The following is a 9871-nucleotide window of genomic DNA, read 5'->3' on the forward strand; positions in this document are numbered from 1 at the left end:
CTTATTAACTGGTTAAAGAGCAAAATGCCATGAGGTTTCAAATAGGTTTTGGGTTTTGCTTTGTTTCTGTTTTGTTACCTTAACTGCTGATTTGGGGCTGAATTGAGAGGGTTTCCCAAATTGGATTGTATAGATCGTCAGTATAGTCTTTAAGGCATGAACTTCAACTTGACTGCCTAGGAATTATGTAGGCTTAGGCAAATTACTTAACTTTCTGTGCCCATTTCATTGTTTATAAAATAATGGTAACAATATAACCTACCTCAGAGGTGAGGACACTTTGAAAGTGCAAGGGGGAAGTACTAATAATTATTGTTATTATTCTGATGGAAATCATCAGAGTATTAGAGGAATTAAAATATGTCAAGCAGTCAGAATAATGTCTGGAACATAGTAAACACAAATTGTTTGTGCTTGTACATGTCTGTATTTTTTGTGTATGTCCCTTAGGCCCATTCTGTCAGGTACCTACAATCAGGGAATGAACCAAAATTTCTATTGAGAGTTCAGTGACTTCATATTAACCAATGGTCAAGTGGATGCTGGAATCTGCAATACAGTCATCACAGCACAGTCTGTAGCCTAGAATAACCTCCATACCATTGTTTACCACTTGCCTCTTAAGAGGTCTCTATCTTGAGAGTTTGTGAATCACAAGCAGAGGATACATGAACTGGTTAAGCAGCAAAACCCCATGAAGTAGCAACTGGGTCATTTTAACTGCTGATGTCAGTTAGGGAAACCGATAGAGCGAAAAAGAAATAAACTCGTGTCAGGCTTTCAGCAGCGGGAGAAATCATTTTAGATGTACTCTGGCTGAAAGTCATTCCCTTCTCCTCCAAAAACAACAGCTTATAAAGCCTTTCCACCTCTGCAGCATACATATTTTGTCAGCAGTAGCTACAATAAGCATTTTATAGAGTCAGAGAGGAGCTGCCTTGAAATCCCCAGCTTTATGTCCCAATACAGAGAAACACGTTGGTAAAAACTCAATTTAAAGTTTAAGCTTTGAACAATTGCAGACAGCGAAACTGAGAATGCTCTAGAATTGGTAAACTGATCCTGGCAGTTGAATGTGAGCGATCTCAGACCAGAAGGCAAAGCAGAAGAGAATCAGAGTAGGAACACATTGGCCCTGACAAAGGAAGGAGATGCACAGAGAACCAGGAATGAGACATTTCCTCTGGGTGAAGCCTCTTCCCAGATTTTAGTGAGGAAGGAACATATTGTAGATGTAGTTATAGCTGTGTGTTATTTATAATGTGTTTTCTGGGTGTATTTAAACGTGTTTAGGAAAATGAACATAAGTCTTTCCAAGGTCTCTTTCCATTTCATCACTTATGTGGTCTTCATAAAATCCCAAGTTTAAAATAATTCCTTTAAATTTAAAAAGATGCCTAAAACAAGTCCATTCCCGCTTGGGTATGTGCTACATTACACTTGTCTTTCATTGGCTATGTTCTTATGCCCCAAATGCAATTCTTAAGTCATCAGACTGATAAACAAACCTCAGTGACCCAGTAGGAAACAATAGATTTCTGACCCAGTGAGTGTCATAAAAACTGGTCATCAACATGACATGAAAACAAGTAAAAATTAGTGCCTAAAGAACATCAACTCCTTAGCTTCAGAGTCTGTATTAATGACTTGACAATTTGTCCCAACGTTGTTTTTTTATACCAAATAAAGGAATAAACCCCTTCTCAGTTCACTTGAAGGATGACAACTTTATTCCCAATTCTACTGAGGCTACCCACATAATAGTTCTCAGAATCATCTACCACTTTATTACCTTCACCCTGAATCCTAATATATTTTTATGTTAAATTTTATATTAGAATATTTAGCATGGCCCTAGCAATGTTTCTAATGAAGGCAGTTACTGGAAATGGAGGGAAAGGCCAGACTCTGAGTCATCATAAAGAAGAGCTGATGTGGCATTTCGAGAACAGGTCACCCTGCTTCATGTTCACCTAAAATAATGCAGGAAACAGAAAAATCAGCTATTGATTTGGATTGAGCAAGAATTTCCAATTTGAGCGTGTGAGGTCGAAAGCATCCGCTAATGAACTGCTCAGTCAAACTTAATCGGTGCATACTCTCGACCCGTGACAGGACTGAGGAAATCTCAGGCTAGTGCTTCTTTCCTGACCTGAATAGACTCTAGTTAATCACCTGAATAACTGTCCTGCACATCAGAGATGAACCGCTCAGAACCTGCCCTTCGGCACCTACACATCAGAGCCGAGACGCCACATGTCACAATGCGGTTGTTTGAGGTTAAGACAAAGGGAGACTCGGACTCTCTGATCCAACATTGTCTCTCTCAGAGAACACAGAATAAAGATGCTGAGGGGAAAAAAATATTTCAGTGGAAGAATACGAAAAGCTTTACTAACCTTTCTCTCCATCTCATTAATTAGCATAGCCACTAACTCATCATCTCCTGGCAGAATGCCAACTGTGCCGCCGCATGGACTGTGAGAGGGAGGTAATTCCATTAGGTCTCTGGAGTTTTCCTCCTTTAAAGTCCACTTTTTAAAGATTCTTTCCAATGTCCTGTTCTTTCTCAGCTCCCAGTTATTGCCTCTTCTTTACAGAAAAATTTCCAATGTAGGGGTAATCTAATCACACGAGGAACTAGAAAAGGGGTGTGGTACCGACTCCTCCTAATGGGTAGGTGTTTAAGGAAGAAGGTAGAAGGAAGAAAAGAGGCAAACAGCTACTAAAGGCCTGATAGAACCTAAAAGTGGAAGAATATATTTAGTAAATATTTAAAGAGTCCCTAGAAAGGAAGAAATGTTCTGAAATGTCTTTAACAGTTGGCGGTAAATGAATTCTACACAGAGATGGCATCTATAAGTTCACAGTGACACTCAGTCACCAAATGACAAGTCATTGATGAGGGTTAAACCAGCTGTTTGGCATCTTGTACCAGAGAAAAGAGATTCCTATTCCAATCCAGAGAAGCAGGCATCAGAAGGCTGCAAGCAGTCCTTCCTGGGATAGAGAACGAAGTTTCTGATGGCACATCCATTTCTGTGCACTAATAACGAAGCCACTTTTATCCCCTGAGACGGCTATGTTTGCCTAAATATCCCTTCAGTCCTAGCATTCTCTGAGCTTTGACCTATCCTTGCATTTACTCATTCAGCCAACGGTTGGGTAAGATACTCTACAAAATGCTAGAAAGGATTAAAAGACCCAGAACACACCCTGAAGGGTCTCATAATCTAATAGAAAGCTCTACAAATAATTCCGTTTTAGAAAGGCAATCATTCCTATCATATACATATAAACACACATATATACACAATATACGTACACACAGAGGGAGGAGGAGAAAGGGGGCGAACAAATGCACTAAGAGCATAGACCAGAGTCTCTGTCAGCCTAGGAAATTCAGGACGTGTCACAGAAATGGGAAGGAATGTTTGAACCAAAACTTAAAGGGTGGGAAGATTTTGTCAGGTCAGCAATGGAGGGGACAAGGCAAGCCACGTTCAGCTAAAGGAATACCATGTGCAAAGCTCCAAAGACATAAGATAGCGGAGCTGTTCAGGGAACTAAAATCCTGTAACCACCCTCAACATTTTCCTATTTCCTCTTTGGTTGACTCTTGATGGACAACTATCAGCTTCATAGAATGATCCAAATGCGTTCACCTCAGGTAAGAGTAAAAGCACTGGCTCTTTTCATGACCACGATCAGGGGTGGCTGATCAGTGAATTCAGTAAGCTTATGCGGTGAAGAACAGTGGCCCTCAAGACTAGTCACTGGAAGGGGACACGGAGCAGAGGTTAGGAATGTGGGCTTTGGAATCAAGACACCTGTGAGCATTATGCAGGATAATGACACTAGGAGGTATTTAGCACCATGTCTGGCACAAAATCAGTGCAATTGTTGACACCTTTACAGCTGATGAACAAGAATTGGAACGAAATGCATTAGCTAACTTTGAGGGGAAATAGAAACGAAGGACAGTGAAATAGGGTGGCTGTTGCCAGCTGTTGATACTCTGGATTAAGACAACAAAAAGCTGAGATGGACAAATTGGCAGTTAAAAGCTAAGTTTAAGGGCTTCCCTGGTGGCGCAGTGGGTGAGAGTCCGCCTGCCGATGCAGGGGACACGGGTTCGTGCCCCGGTCCGGGAAGATCCCACATGCTGCGGAGCGGCTGGGCCCGTGAGCCATGGCTGCTGAGCCTGCGCGTCCGGAGCCTGTGCTCCGCAACGGGAGAGGCCACAACGGTGAGAGGCCCGCGTACCGCAAAAAAAAAAAAAAAAAGGCAGAGTACTTCCTTGGTCTTGAATGAAGTGGTTCTTATCTCCTCAGCGGGAGAGAAGAAAAAGCTATGGACCTCACCTAGGAACAGTCAAGTTGCATAGAATAAACGCCCAACTAAGGCAGATCAGCTGTACCACAGTCAGGACCCTGATTTCAAAGAAATGAGATGCTGACAAATGGGATGAGGACATTATGCTGATGGGCTCAAAAATCTTGAATCACTGCTGTAAACTCTCTAAGCCTGCAAAAGTGGCCCAATCCTCCCAGTGAAGGGTTAGCCCTCTTCTTTTGCTTGAAAGTCACGCAGAGATCTCACCCATGCCAAAACATATGTGCAGCTCAGAATCTGGCCCCACTCTCCCTCCTGCCCACTTGACCAATAACTCTAGTTAAAATCACAACATAACTCAGTTGGAGACATGCTAGAAGGAGGGAGGCAATACCCCAGAGTAACTGCCTGGTTCAGTAGCCAGAAAAAGTATAAACAGCACTGGATTCTGAGTGCGCTGGACCAAGGTGGGTAAAACATAAATGGGAATCAAAGTATTGATATTGGAGTAATCCTTCATGATACAACCATTAATCTGACAAGAACCCTTGGAAATAATGCAAACACAGCTAGGATGGCCTCTAGAAGCATGAAAAAGGTAATGGCCCAAACTAAGTGAGATAGAAATAGCAGCATTACTGTGTCAGACAATGGAAAAGGGATTAAAAGATGTAGAGAAGTGGTTATGTCCACATGGATATACTACGTAAGACCAGAAAACCCACCAGATCACTTTGTGTCACAGGAGAGCTAGAGGGTATACCATTAACCAAAGCAACAAGGAACGACTGGTGAGAGGGGCAAGGACATCACTAGAAGTTTGGTGGTAGCTCCCTTACGAAGGCCAGGAGATGCAGAGGTGGGCTCACATCTGATAACGATGAGCACGCTAACTCGCAGAAGCAAGCAAGCCCCTTATGTCAGCACTTAAACAATAGAAGCCAGGTGGATGCAAGTATTGTGATGAGTGGCAAGGTCAACGTGGCAATGCACGGAGGGCTGACCAGCTGTGGGATATGAAGATCGTTAACAGAGAGGCGTTTCGCTAGGGGTGAACTAGATGGGCAGTCAACAAAGGTGCTTTTCAATCTGTATAATTAGAAGAAATCCAAGATGGTTAATCAGGAATCTGAAGGCAGTCACCCCAATACAAAATCGTGATTCCTTTATCAGTTTCTAAATCTGAGCCAGGTTTCAGCATCAGAACCCACTGATTGAAGGAGGTGCTGGGTCTCCAGGAGGAAGAACCCAGCAACACTGTGGCAAGTATCAAGAAATGATTCCGCCAATCTTTTCCCAGAGACATAGACAATGGATTCAGGGAACTTGTACACTTGAGAAAGGGAAATCCAAACATTTTAAGGACTTTTGACAAAGGGTCTGAGTTGACAGTGACACTTGGATACTCAGAGAGTCTGCATCCAGTAACTGGTCAACACAGTTAAAACACGACCAGGCCTCTTACCAGAAACTCAGGGGGATTCTGGAGGGTCATCCAGGCCCAGAGCTCCCCATGTGTTTGGCTGAGGCCTTCTTTGGGACTACTTTTCATCTCATCTCTTTCTGCCCAATTCTTCCTCCTTCTCTTCCACCTGTGTGTATTGATTGCAAAAACACTTCATACTGAATCCTGCAAGCTAGTCTTCTTAGAGTCCACTCCCAGGTTAATCTACAACACTGGGTGAGTAAGGGAAACTGGTGGGAAATGAGAGGTTCCTTGTGTGTGATCTCCTCCTGGTCTGTTCTCCCCTCTTCTTTCTGTTTGTTCTCTGGACTGTGTCATCTAAGCCCCTTTTGCCCACTGGCTTCTCAAGGGAAACTAACAGGAGATTGACAGGTGGGAGAAGAAAGCAAAGCCTCCCTCACAGTCTTGCCACAGGTTGGGTCATGACTGCAATCCTCTACTGAAGACCTTAGCTCCAGAGGGCGGCCTTCTCCTATGTCTAGAGCTACAGCTCTCCCCAGTTTCCCCTAACTGTCCCCCACATCCTCACTTATACCTTTGGATCTAGGAGTATAAATGACTCTTTATTGCTAGCCCTGGGAGCTTCATTTAAGGGGTTTTTTGAGAGGTTTTTGAGGGGTTTCCCTTAATCCTGATCACACCTTTGTAAAGGGCATATTTAATAAACTCTGCTAAATACCCTACTTGACTATGCAATGCTTCCTGCTGTCCCCTCAAAAATACAGACCAGCTAGAGCCTACTGTTCAGGAGATTAGAAGTCAAGCAGATCTGGATTCAAATGTCTACACGCATGACCTGAAACAAATGATTTTACCTCTTCTATGAGCCTTAGTTTCCTTATCTAGTACCGGAGAGCAATGATACCTGCCTATAAGATGCATTCAGCTCTAAGAAACAGAAAATCTGAACCAAATTGACCAAAATTATCATCATGTTTACCTGGTATAGCAGGAAATTCAGAGGTCATGTGGACTGAGTGAAGTACAACCAGAGTTCCAGCACCATTTCTCTGCAATTCTCTTGCTTTAGCTTTCCCCTCCTTTGTGTGTAGGTTTTGTCTTGCAGCCAACACCCTTCACTATTGAAAGAAGATCACGAGCAGCAACGATGGCAACATGATTTCTGGTTCCCTTCCCGTGGAAGAGCGTGAACAGCTTTCACCTGAACCATGAAATAAAGCCTTTCCTTCATTCTGATTGGATCAACTTAGTTTGCTTTGCCCTACCCTTTCCCAGTGAACATTGCTCTGATTGGCCAAGGCCTAGATACTGAACCAATCACTGGCAAGAAGAATGCTATTACCATGATTCATTTAATATAATTAGGATCCAGCCCCTTGAGTTGGCGTTTCATAGGCTGCCTGGAGGAAAAAGAGATGCCTTTTGGGTGAGGGGCTCAGGTAAACACTGTCTTGTGGAGAGCAGGCTTGGGCTGGCATAGCTGTATGGAGGGTACAGCTGTGCTCTAAGGAAAGACTATCATTCCATGTCATTCTCCCTTTCTCTGATCTAAAACAATTGAATTTGGTCATCAACTTGTCTGAGTTGAGCCAAGTCCTTGTGATTTGTCCTCTTTTCTATACGTATGCTAACATACATACAATTTTAAAAACTCAACTTCACATTCTCCATCAACTACCACCCATCTTTCACGTGCTGTTCTAAGCCCAGCTTATCATCTTCCACTCATTCCTTAAGCCACACTCATCGGGCTATTGCCCCATGATTCCCTCATAATCGGTCCAGCTACCATCACCAATGACATTCATGCTGTGAAGCCAACGGATTTCTTTCACTCCTAGTTTTATACGACTTCTGGGAAGCAGTCCACCCATTTCACCTCTCCCTTGTTTGGCTTCTACGGCTCCATACTTTTCCAGTGTTCCTGCCACAACTCTTGTCATTCCTTAGATCCTTTCATTACCCTCCTCTACAAAACTACTAAATGTTGCAGATATATTCTAGTAGTTCTCAAACTTTAGCATGAATCAGAATCACCTGGGAGGCTTGTTAAAACACTGAGTTCTGGGCTCCACCCCCAGAGTTTCTGATTCACTAGGTCTGAAATGGAGCCCAAGAATTTGCATTTCTAATAAGTTCCCAGGTGATGCTACTGCTCTAGGAATCATACTTTGAGGATCACTATCCTACCCGACTCTCTTCTGGACTCCAGATCTATATATTTAACAATACCATTTGGATACTTCCCTGGCATTGCAGATGCTACTTGTCTAAAGCTGATGTCATAATCTAGTGCCCACACCTGTTTCTCTTCCAGTTATCTATGACTTAATCAACTCAACTACTTGCTGAAGCCTGATGCTGGGATGATTACTTGATTCCTTGATTACTCCCTTCTCCTCATTCCCCATATAATCAATTACTAACCCCTGAGTCATCCACCTCTTACATATCTCTCAAATCCATCACCTTTATCCCCACCACCACCAAAACCTTTTGCCTGGAAGATTGCATAGCTTCCCACCTAGTCTCCTATTATTCATACACTGAGCTATTCTCCACAAAGCTGCCAATGATCTTCTCTAAACCTAATTTGATCCCATTATTTTCTTATTTTAAACCTTCACATAGCTCTCAGATAAATTCAAAAGTCCATAGTATGGCCGACAGGCGGCAGGGATTCCCCCCGCCCCCCGCCAGTCACATCTCATGCCACTCTCCACCGGGCACCAGCCATCCTGGACCCACTCTCAGTTCCCTCCCTCCTGGGGTCCTGTGCCCTGCCTGGCTCCCTCACCCTGTTCTTTCACCAAACTAACTCCTAGTCTCTCTTGGCTTCCCAAACTAGATTGTTTTAACTTCTGTAAGAATTTATTTGTAAATCTTGTAAGAAAATTGTCCTTTATGAAATTTTTCCAAAATATCATTAGTAATCAAGGGGCATTTCATTTACTACAGAGCTTTGAAAAGCAGAATCCGTGTGTCTCGTTTTTGTGAACCCCAAAAGTAGTTAGCACTCACTAAATATTTTTGAAGGAAGAATGCATGAATGTGTGTGGGAGTACAAAGGAGGTAGCTAACTATCTCTGGATCTAGAGGGACCGAGAGAAGCTGTGTAGAGGATGAGATATTTGAGTTGAGCGGTCTTGAAAGATGCACAGTAATTTACTAGTTGATCGTCTCAGTGATTTTCCCCAAAGAGTGACAAGGTTCTTACCCATTTCTCCTATCTAAAGGATTAAAGAAGTCTCAGGCTATCCTGAAAGGTGGCCATCCATCCAGAAATTTTCAATTTCTGCTCTGTTCATGTAGGAGAGAGGCTGTTCAATTCAATTTCTGCTCTGTTCACGTAGGAGAGAGGCTGTTCAATTCAATTTCTGCTCTGTTCACGTAGGAGAGAGGCTACCACAAAGAGAGAAGCAGGTGAGTGATTCACAGGGCACACCACCAATCCTGTCCTCAGAGAAGTGAAGATTCTCATACCTGCAGATCAGGAAGAACCCGGAGACAGAAGATGCCCGGGAGAGCTGTAGTTGGGCATAAGGAGGAAAAGTGAGATGGTGCACTGCCAGGTTGCCCTGAGCATAGAGAGGAAATGTGGTAGGGTTACATATTAAAACAACTTTGTGGATGGGAGCATATTTCCATCTTTTCAAGCTGCAGGATCTGCATCCTCACTGTACCCATGTAAATATTTACCCCCTTCCCCAGAGGCATGTCACAAAGAGCTAATGCCAAGATAGAATTTGTGGAGTCTTGGCCTTAAATAAATGCTTTAGAGACAAAGTTTATGTGACCACTTCCCCACTGTTGTCTCTCTTCTGTTTTAGCCGATCCATATACAATTGCGAAAACTGTCCTTATCCCTTCTGTGTAGTGACAGAGCAGGATTTTAACATGATGAAACATTGCCATCTACAGGAGAAGAGTATGCACTGCAGCATGTCTCCCCAAAGAGAATCTGACCACAGAATCCTAGAATCACAATACATAACACTGCAAAGAGCAAAGTGGCCATATGGAGTAACGTGAAAAGCCTTGTCTCTTGGATCCCCTTTAAGGTGGAAAAGCCCCCTTTCAGGAATTTATTCAAAGGAACTTATTCACAAG

Source organism: Leucopleurus acutus (genome assembly GCF_964270905.1).
Source record: "Leucopleurus acutus genome assembly, chromosome: 1".
Taxonomy (NCBI): Eukaryota; Metazoa; Chordata; class Mammalia; order Artiodactyla; family Delphinidae; genus Leucopleurus; species Leucopleurus acutus.